The sequence below is a fragment of the Cetorhinus maximus genome, chromosome 2 (genome assembly GCF_964194155.1).
Source record: "Cetorhinus maximus chromosome 2, sCetMax3.hap1.1, whole genome shotgun sequence".
NCBI lineage: Eukaryota > Metazoa > Chordata > Chondrichthyes > Lamniformes > Cetorhinidae > Cetorhinus > Cetorhinus maximus.
In genome coordinates this window covers 42,895,152-42,906,237 of record NC_135880.1, presented here as the reverse complement: position 1 = coordinate 42,906,237, position 11,086 = coordinate 42,895,152, and positions in this window count along the sequence as shown.

Here is an 11,086-nt window from a genome sequence, read left to right as displayed (position 1 = left end):
TTTTGAGTAAGAATAGGGTGGTAAAAGAGCAAAAAGGAAGGCCTGTGATAGGGTACAAGAGATCAAATCACAAGGGTTTCATGGTGTAAGGCCAAACGGAATGGTAATGGAACAAAAGATGTTGCTAAAGGAGTTGGGAATGGCAAGATCCTGAATAGCTGCTCTCTGAAAATAAGGAAATAAAAGGGAACCAAGAGAAATAAAACACAAACCAGCAAAGAAAAAGAAAGCAAAATGGGGGCAGAGGTTATGATCTAATTGAGTTAGAAGGCTGTAGAGTGCAGGGATGGAGGATGAGTTTCTTGAGCTTCATTAGACACAGCAATAGGCCAAAGTCAGAAAGCTGTGATTAGAATTGGCGATGCTCTGGAGGCCAGAAATAGAAGATACAGACATCTTGGAGGCAATGTTCCCTTTAACTTCTGTTTGATGTGGGCAGCCAGCTTGTTGCACGCATGGACTCTTTAAGAATGGCGTATGGGCATGCATTATTTGTGTGTAACTTGTTTGTTCTCTGCATGACACATTTCCAATTACGGCACAGACGAGCACCTACACAGTTTAGTGTGCACATTGATTGGAAGGTTGTAGGGCTGGCTACAACCTACACTGTGATGAGTTACAACTGCTTTTACCAAAATTAAAACATTTGGAAAAATTTTGATCAAAAATCAAAATTGCTTAAAATTAAGTTCCTTTAATGATAAAGTAGCAGAATATTCAGAATTTCAATACTCATACATGAATATGCAAACATTTCCATAAGGTGGCGATGTAACAACGTAAATTCAAGTGTTACTTCTCTGCTATGTTTATATACCAATGTGATTTGTCGGTTTACACGATCTGCACTTTGTGGAATACTGTAGTGTCGTTGCCCACTCTGTATCAGATCTGCAAGCCACTCTTGATTTTTCAATTCTGCGCACAAGAAACTCAGTCTATCCTTTAATGTTGCCAAAACAAAACTTCTATAGACCTACACCTGAGCCAGAATACTATGGTGGGGGATGGAGGGCGGTCAGCATGCCCCCTCAGAAACCATGACCTGCCCCACACCCATAGTGTGCTGCGGGGATCATCAATGAGGGCTGAGTGGGACATCCGCCCCTCATTGGGAGGGAGCTCCCTTGGAGCTGTTGGCCAATCCAATTGACCAGCAGCTCCATCAGTCCCGGCAGTGCTAGGAAGGCATCAGTGGCTGCTGTTGGGACTGCTGTTGAAGAGAGGACACCAAGGCCTTCGATCCCCGGAGCAGGTAAGTCCAGGGTGTTGCGCCGAGAGGGTTTGGGAAGGTTAGGGAGAGGGGCAGTGTGGGGGGAGAGGGTGGGTTTACGGGAGGGAGCAGGCAGGAAGGCCCCACGTTTGGCAAAGGGCAACCCCCGAAGAGCAAAGTCGCACCCTTCCTTGCCCCCCTTTAAACATTTCAGTTTAAAGTTGCCAAACATTTTATGGTGTGGGCAGCCTATTATCAGGGTCAATAGGTTTGTTAACAATAATTGACACTTCATTATTAATTTAAATATGGTTAGTGGGCTGCTGATTTCAGCACCCGTCCACTCTTATATTATGGGGGTGAGCTCGGGGGTGGATGGGAAGGTGGTGGGATGGGGGCCCACCCCGTTTCATGTACCCCCCACCACGGGAAACATGCCCGCCGGGGCAAGTAAAATTCAGTCCCTGGTCAGCCAAATATTCCACTTCCCTTTTATGTTGAAGGAGAGACTCTGGAATATACTGAGCACCTCCCATACCATGGCAGCCACCTCTCTCAAAAGGCCATCATTGACAACGAGATACAACACTGGATCAGCTGCGCCAATTCAGCCTTCTACAAACTACAGCAGTGAGTGTTTGACAATAAAGACCTCCACAAGTCAACAAAAGCCCTCGTGTACCGAGCAGTTGTGACCGTGCTCCTGTACTGCAGTGAGACCTGCACTGTGTATCAGTGATACATAAGAGCGCCAGAGAAATTCTATCAGCAATGCCTCCACCACATCCTCCAGCTTCAATGGGATGATCATCGGACAAACATTAGTGTCCTTCTTGAAGCCAGCTCCACAAGCATTCAGGCAAAACTCCTGCAAAATCAACTTTGATGGATTGGACATTGTGTCCAGGTGGCTGAAAACCATCTCCCCCAGCAGCTCCTGTTTTCTCAAATGGCCAATGTTCCAGGGGAGGACAAAGAAAATACTTTAAAGACACTCTGAAGCTCTCATTGAAGCGCTGCAGCATTGACAATGACTGAGAGGAGCTTGCTACTAATCGTTCAGAGTGGTGCCAATTTGTCCATCAAGCTGCATCACGTTTTGAGACCTAACACCTTAATGATGAGGCAGGGTGGCGACAGGGAAAGAAAGAAATAGAAACACATCCTGCTCTCCAGATCTCACTACCTCATGGATTGTCCTGCCCATGTGCTCAAAGATCTGCAGGTTGAGTGTTGCCCCGTTCAGTCACACGAAGACCCATGGCAGAAACTTGTGACCTTGAATAGACGTCATTCTTGAATCGAGGACAGCTTCTTCCATGTTAAATATAATGGAAAAATAACTGTGCAGTTTAAATTTAAATTAGCCAATTAATTATGATTCAATTAAGTATACTTCTATTCCATGTCTTGCCAGCAGATGATTTGTCTCCTGCTTACCTGGGCTACAAAGGGGTGCAGGTTGTGGGGTGAGGGGAGTGAGGATATAGTCAGCTCTGTTTGCATTCCCATAGCACTTTGTATGTCAACCCAGGATTCAGTGGCCATGACATTTGTCTCTGTTTGTGCTGACTCGGTAGCACTCTCACCTCTGAGTCAGAATGTTGTGATTTTAAGTCTCACTCCAGGACTTGAGCACAAAAATCATGGTTGAAGATGCAGTGCAGTCCTGAAGGAAAATTGCATTGTTGGAGGTGCCATGTTTCAGATTAAATGTTAAACCTAAGGTTGCGTCTGTCCTTTCTAGTGGACATAAGAGATTCCGTGGCACTATTTTGAAGAAGATCAAGGGAGTTATCTCTGATATCCTGACCAATATATAATCCCTCGTTCAATATCACTAATACAGAGTATCCACTCATTATCACATTGCTGTTTGTGGAGCTTGCTGTGCACAAGTTGACCACTGTGTTTCTTACAACAGTGACAACAATTTTAAAGTGCTTAATTGGCTGTAAAGTGCTTTTTGTGACTCCTGTGGTTATGAAAAGCACTATATAAATGCAAGCCGTTCTTTTTTCATTCACTGAGGTTATCTGTAGTGGGACTGAAACACAGATTTTTTGCCACAGAGGTGGGCATTATATCCCCAAGCCAAGCTGACTCTAATTTAGTATAATGGTGACTTATCATGAGAGTGAACAGCATAGATATATTAAATGTTACTCAGCTATCTATATGTCAAAGAAGTTCATTGACCATGTTTGGAAAGTGAATGGCTGGGTCAGGGTGAACAAAAACCTCCATGAATGAATTTGTAGGGCTACGACTTAAAATAATTTAAAAGCAAAAAACTGCGGATGCTGGAAATCCCAAACAAAAATAAAAATAAAAATACCTGGAAAAACTCAGCAGGTCTGGCAGCATCTGCGGAGAGGAACACAGTTAACATTTCGAGTCCGTGTGACTCTTCAACAGAACTAAGAAAAAATAGAAAAGAGGTGAAATATAAGCTGGTTTAAGGGGGTGGGGTGGGGGGGGTGGGACAGGTAGAGCTGGATAGAGGGCCAGTGATTGGTGGAGATGGCCAAAAGATGTCATAGACAAAAGGACAAAGAGGTGTTGAAGGTGGTGATATTATCTAAGGAATGTGATAGTAAAGGTACAGATAGCCATAGTGGGGGTGGGGTGGGGGGAAGGAATCGAAATAGGCTAAAAGGTAGAGATAAAACAATGGATGGAAATACATTTAAAAATAATGGAAATAGGTGGGAAAAGAAAAATCTGTATAAATTATTGGAAAAAAGGGGGATCGGAAAGGGGATGGGGATGGAGGAGAGAGTTCATGATCTAAAATTGTTGATCTCAATATTCAGTCCAGAAGGCTGTAAAGTGCCTAGTCAGAAGATGAGGTGCTGTTACTCCAGTTTGCATTGAGCTTCACTGGAACAATGCAGCAGGCCAAGGACGGACATGTGGGCATGAGAGCAGGGTGGAGTGTTGAAATGGCAAGCGACAGGGAGGTCTGGGTAATGCTTGCAGACAGACCGAAGGTGTTCCACAAAGTGGTCACCCAGCCTGCGTTTGGTCTCTCCAATGTAGAGGGAACCGCATTGGGAGCAGCGAATGCAGTAGACTAAATTGAGGGAAGTGCAAGTGAAATGCTGCTTCACTTGAAAGGAGTGTTTGGGCCCTTGGACGGTGAGGAGAGTGGAAGTAAAGGGGCAGGTGTTGCACCTTCTGCGGTTGCCTGGGAAGGTGCCGTGGGAGGGGGTTGAGGTGTAGGGGATGATGGAGGAGTGGACCAGGGTGTCCCAGAGGGAACAAACCCTGTGGAATGCCGCCAGGGGCGGTGAAGGGAAGATGTGTTTGGTGGTGGCATCATGCTGGAGTTGGCGGAAATGGCGGAGGATGATCCTTTGAATGTGGAGGCTGGTGGGGTGATAAGTGCATTTCCCCCAACTTAGTCTACTGCATTCGTTTCTCCCAATGCGGTCTCCTCTACATTGGAGAGACCAAACGCAGACTGGGCGACCGCTTTGCAGAACACCTTCGGTCTGTCCGCAAGAATGACCCAGACCTCCCTGTCGCTTGCCATTTTAACACTCCACCCTGCTCTCTTGCCCACATGTCTGTCCTTGGCTTGCTGCATTGATCCAGTGAAGCTCAACGCAAACTGGAGGAACAGCACCTCATCTTCCGACTAGGCACTTTACAGCCTTCCGGACTGAATATTGAGTTCAATAACTTTAGATCTTGAACTCCCTCCTCTATCCCCACCCCCTTTCCTTTTCTTCCCCCTCCCTTTTGTTTTTTCCAATAATTTATATAGATTTTTCTTTTCCCACCTATTTCCATTATTTTTAAATCTATACCTTTTATGCCCTTTTAGTCTTATTTCACCCCACCCCCACTAGAGCTATCTGTACCTTGCGTGTCCTGCCATCCATTCTTAATTAGCACATTCTTTTAGATAATATCACCACCTTCAACACCTCTTTGTTCTTTTGTCTGTGACATCTTTTGATTATCTGCTCCTATCACTGCTTGCTTGTCCCAAAAACCACGCCCCCCAACCTTAAACCAGCTTATATTTCACCCCTCCCCTATTTTTACTTAGTTCTGTTGAAGGGTCATGAGGTCTTGAAACGTCAACTTTGTTCTTCTCCGCCGATGCTGCAGTGCCATTAAAGTGTTTTTAATAATGTATAACACACAGAGGAATTTTATTCCTTTTTTTCCCCTGATGCTTAAAAAGAAGCTTTCTCATTGCTGCAGCAGCATGAAAACACAACACTACTTACTGGTGATAACAGAAGATATGATTGTTGACTGAGATGGAATCCCATGAAGTGGAATACAATAAGAAGGTAAATATCAAAAAGTCTGATGTCGAGACAATATCTAGCACACTTCAAAATGTCAAATGTGTTAACAAAAGAGATAAAGCCAATCATTTTCTGCTGAATTTTGTGACCTGGTCTTTTCCCAGACCCAGGAGCTAGGTGTTTACTAATAAATGTGAAGTGGCAGAAGCTTCCTTTGACAGTTAGGGGTGGATTCACTGCTGGGCAGCAAAGTTGCAGTAGAGCATAGGCTGCCTGTTATACAACCTGCTGGATGAAAATCAGATGTATGCATAACAGGCTGCCAAAATGCTAGCAACAATTTTCCATCTGGCAGTGAAAGTTAAAATGTGTCCCTTTGTCTCTAATTACTTATGATATCCTAAGTTAAACTCAGGAAGTACCTCAGTAATTTTAAAGGAAAAAAGATTTGCATTTACATAACGTCTTCCATGACAACCGCATGTCAAAGCACTTTGCAGCAAATGAAGTACTTTTGCTGTGTGATCACTGTTGTAATGTAGAAAATGCGGCAGTTAAGTTGCACACAGCAAGATCCCACAAACTGCGATGTGATAATGATAAAACAGATATTCTGTTTTTTAATATGTTGACTGAGGAATAAATATAGACCAGGACGTGGGGATATAATTCTGCTGCTCTTCGCCAATATAGTGCTTTGGGATCTTTTACATCCATTGGATAGGGCAGATGGGGGTCTCAGTTTAATGTCTAACCCAAAAGGTGGCACCTCTGACAGTTCAGCACTCCCTCAGACTGCACTGGGATGTCAGCTTAGATTGTTGTGCTCAAGTCCTGAAGCATGACTTGGAATCCATAACCTTCTAACTCAGAGGTGAGAATGCAATCAACTGAGCCACAGCCCACACACAAGCCATAGATGATACCCAAGTTAGATACGGCGGCCTCTTAGCAGTTAAGCATTGTAGCCAAGCTTAATACCAGAGGCTACCTGCCATGGGGGAATCAGCTAGTATTTAATGAAAATTAATTGTGTACTTGATCATGTCATGTTATCTGGTACAATGTTATAGAAAAACTATGATATATCCCTGTATCATCAGTAAATAAGACATGATGGCAGTGATTTTCTTTTCACAAGGCACAATATCAGAAAGCTGGTTGCTGCACGTTAGAAGTCAGGATGACTGTCAGGAAGAGGCTAACCTTCACACAGCCTCTTTATGTAGTAAATTTATTAAGGCCATACGCTTGCTGAATGGAAGTTATGAGCACAAACCTACTCTCCACTCCATGCCACAACATCCACATTGATCAAATGTGGACTAATTAAAGAAAGCCAGCACAGATTTGTTAAGAGCAAATTGTTTTTTGATGAGGCGACAGAGAGAGTTGATGAGGGCAATGTAGTTGATGTGGTGTACCTGGACTTCCAAAGGGTACTTGATAAAGTGTCACATAACAGACTTGTCATCAAAATCAAAGCCCTTGGAATAAAAGTGTAGTAGCAGCATGGATATGGAGTTCGCCGAGTGACAGGAAACAGAGAGTATTGGTGATAGGTTGTTTTTTGGGTTGGAGGATAGTGCGGCTCCCTGGGATCATTATTAGTACCATTGTTTTTCTTGATCTATATTGACCTAGACTTGGGTATTCAGGGCACAATTTCAAAATCTGTGGATAACACAAAATTTGGAAGTATTGTGAACAATGAAGGGAGCAGAGATAGGCTTCAAGAGGACATAGACAGGCTTGAGGAATTGGCAGAGACATAGCAGATGAAATTTAATGCAGAAAAGTGTGGAAGATTGAGGAAAGGCAATATAAAATAAAGGGGTTGCAGGGCAGGGGGAATCGTTGAAAGTGGCGGGCAGGTTGACAAGGTTTAATAAAAGATACAGGATCTTGGGTTTTTGAAGCAGAGGCAAACAATACAAAAGCGAGGAGATTATGGTGACTTTTATACACTGGTTTGGCCTCAACTGCAATATTGTATCCAATTCTGGACACTGCACTTTAAGGAGGATGTGAAGGCCATAGAAAAGGTGCAGAAAGGATTTCCAATAATGGTTCCACATTTCAGAGACTTCAGTTATGTGAACAGATTGGTGATGATGGGGCTGATCTTCTGAAAAATGACAAGGTTAGGAGGAGATTTGATAGAAGTGTTCAAAATCATGAGAGGTCTGGACAGAGAAGATAAGGAGAAACTGTGCCCATTGGCAGAAGGACCCAAGATGACATGAGGAAAAACATTTTTACATAGAGAGTAGTTAGGATTTGGAATGTGACAGTATGGTGGAGGCAGATTCAATCATGGCTTTCAAAAGGGAATTGGATAATTTTCTGAAAAGAATAAATTGCAGGGGAATGGAACTGGCTGATTTGCTCTTGGAGAGTGTGGGCAAGGGCACAATGGACTGAATGGCCTCCATCAGTGCTGTAATGATTCTCAGGGTGGGATTTTACGCTCCCCCAAGTGAGAATTGGCAGGTGCGCGGTGAGCGTAAAGTTGAGCACAATACCATTGGCGCAGTTTCTGGTGCATATGCACCTGTTCCACTGCAATTTTACATGCGGTCGGGGAGGTGTAGGTAGTCCACCAGCCTGTGGGTCAATTGAGGTGTGGGGAAGGTGTAGGTGGTCCACCAGCCTGTGGGCCAACTGAGGCCCTTAAGTGTCCAGTTAAAGGCTTCCTGCCACACTGCAATTTTTCCTCAGCAAATGGACACCCACAGGAAGTGTGAAACATGGCAGCTTTCACTGCATGGGCTGTTGGTGGGCAAGGGTGGGTTATCTCCTTGAAGGGCCCCCTGGACCCATTAGAGGCCTCCCCAAGGTATTCCCATCCATCCTTATTTCCTCTATCCCCTCTTCACCCACCCCCCCTCCCCACCCCCTGACCTCCATCCATCTCACCAGGGACCCCAGCCAAAAGAAGAGATAATGGGAGCTTGCCAGAAAGTTACATCAATAATCATGGGGGATTTTAATCTACATATAGACTGGAAAAATCAGATGGGCAAAGTCGGCATAGATGAGGAATTCATGGAATGTTTTCAGGATTGTTTCTTAGAATCGCACATTCTGGAGCCAACCAGAGAGCAGGCTATACTAGACCTGGTACTGCGATAACCTCCTAATGAAGACATCCCAAGGTAGTAGCAATCGTAATATGATTGAATTTTACATTCACTTTGAGGGAGAAACGAGTGTGTCCAATACTTGTATTTTAAACTTAAATAAGGGCAATTGTGAGGGCATGAAAGCAGAGCTAATTAAAGTGAACTGGCAAATGAGGTTAAGAGATATGTCTATAGAAGTTCAGTGGCAGACATTTAAAGGGATATTTCAGAATATACAGAATATATATATTAAAATGAGAATTGAAAAATTCCAAAGTGAGGGCCCACCATCTGTGGTTAACTAAAAAAGTTAAAGACAGTATCAAACTTAACAGAACAAGCATATAATTATGCAAAGACGGCTGCCAGGTCAGAAGATTGGAAAGAATATAAAAAACAGCAAAGAATGACAAAAAAGATTAATAAGGAGGGGAAAATTAGAGTATGAGAGAAAGCTAGCTAGTAATATAAAGACAAAAGTAAGAGTTTCTATAGATATTTAAATAAGAAAAAAGTTAACAAAGTGAGCATTGTTCCTATAAAGAGTGTGTCTGGGGAATTGATAATAGAAAGTGGAGAGATGGTAGATGAATTAAACGTATTTTGCTTCAGTCTTCACCATAGAGGACATAAGTAACATCCCAGAAATAGCTGTAAATCAGGAAATGGAAGAGAGGGAGAACTCGGGAAAATGACAATCACCAGGGAAGTGGTATTGAGCAAATTGTTGGAGATCTAGGCTGACAAATCCCCAAGTCCAGATCGACTTCGCTCTAAGGTCTTGAAAGAAGTGACTAGTGAGATAGTTGATGTACTGGTTTTAATTTTCCAAAATTCCCTAGATTCGGGGAAGATTCCATTAGATTGGAAAATAGCAAATATAACTCCTTTATTCAAAAAGGGAGGGAAATAGAAAACAGAAAACTATAGGCCAGTTAGCCTAACATCTGTCGAAGGGAAAATGTTGGAAGCTATTATTAAAGATGTTATAGCAGGGCACTTGGAAAAATTCAAGGCAAACAGGCAGAGTCAATATGGTTCTGTAAAAGGGAGATCATGTTTAACCAACTTGTTGGAGTTCTTTGAAGGAGTCACATGCGTTGTGGATAAAGGGGAACCGGTGGATGTACTGTACTTAGATTTCCAGAAGCCATTTGATAAAGTACCACATCAAAGGTTATTGCAGAAAATAAAAGCTCATGGTGTAGGGAGTAATGTATTGGCATGGATAGAAGATTGGCTAACTAACGGGAAGCAGAGAGTTGGCATAAATGGGTCTTTTTCTGGTTGGCAGGATGTGATGAGATGTGGTGCCACAGGGATCACTGCTGGGACCTCAACTCTTTACAATTTATATAAATTACTTGGATGGTTGCTAAATTTGCTGATGGCACAAAGATAGGTAGGAAAGTAAATTGTGAAGAGGACGTAAGGAGGCTACAAAGAGACACAGATAGGTTAAGTGAGTGGGCAAAGATCTGGCAAACAGAGCATAATATGGGCAAATGTAAAATTGTTCATTTTGGCAGGAAGAATAAAAAAGAAGCTTATTATCTAAATGGTGAGAGATGTTAGAGCTCTGAGATTCAGAGGGATTGTAGTGTCCTAGTGCATGAATCACAAAAGGTTAGTCTGCAGGTACAGCAGGTAATTAGGAAAGCTAATAGAATGTTATTGTTTATTGTGAGGGGAATTGATTACAAAGGTAGGGAGGTTATGCTTCAGTTGTACAGGGCTTTGGTGAGACCACATCTGGAGTACTGTGTACAGTACTGGTCTCCTTACTTAAAGAAAAATGTAAATCCATTAGAAGCAGTTCAGAGAAGGTTGACTAGACTAATACCAGGAATGGGTGAGTTGTCTTATGAAGAAAGGCTAGACAGGCTGGGCTTGTATCCACTGGAATTTAGAAGAGTAAGACGCGACTTAACTGAAACCTTTAAGATCCTGAGGGGTCTTGACAGGGTGGATGTGGAGGGAATGTTTCCTCTTGTTGGAGAATCTAGAACTAGGGGTCACTGTTTAAAAATAAGGGGTCACTCATTTAAGACAGAGACTAGGAGAATTTTTTTCTCTCAGAGGGTTGTGAGTCTTTGGAACTCTCTTCCTCAAAAGGCAGTGGAAGCAGAGTCTTTGAATAATTTTAAGGCAGAGCTAGATAGATTCTTGATTAACAAGGGAGGGTGAAAGGTTATCGAGGGTAGGCAGGGACGTGGGGTTGACGTTACATTCAGATCAGTCATGCTCTTATTGAATGGCAGAGCAGACTCAGTGGGTCAAGTGGCCTACTCCTGCTCCCAATTCATATGTTCATAAAATCCAGCCCTATGACTCTAATGCATTAGATTTGCTCACAGCCACATATGAGAGCAGCTTCTCATCCTCAATTGGGAAACATTTAATGTTGTCTCTTGTGGATTATTAATTTACATAAGCCTGAATTTTTCAGTCGGTAGGTGGGCTTGGCGGGAGCAGGC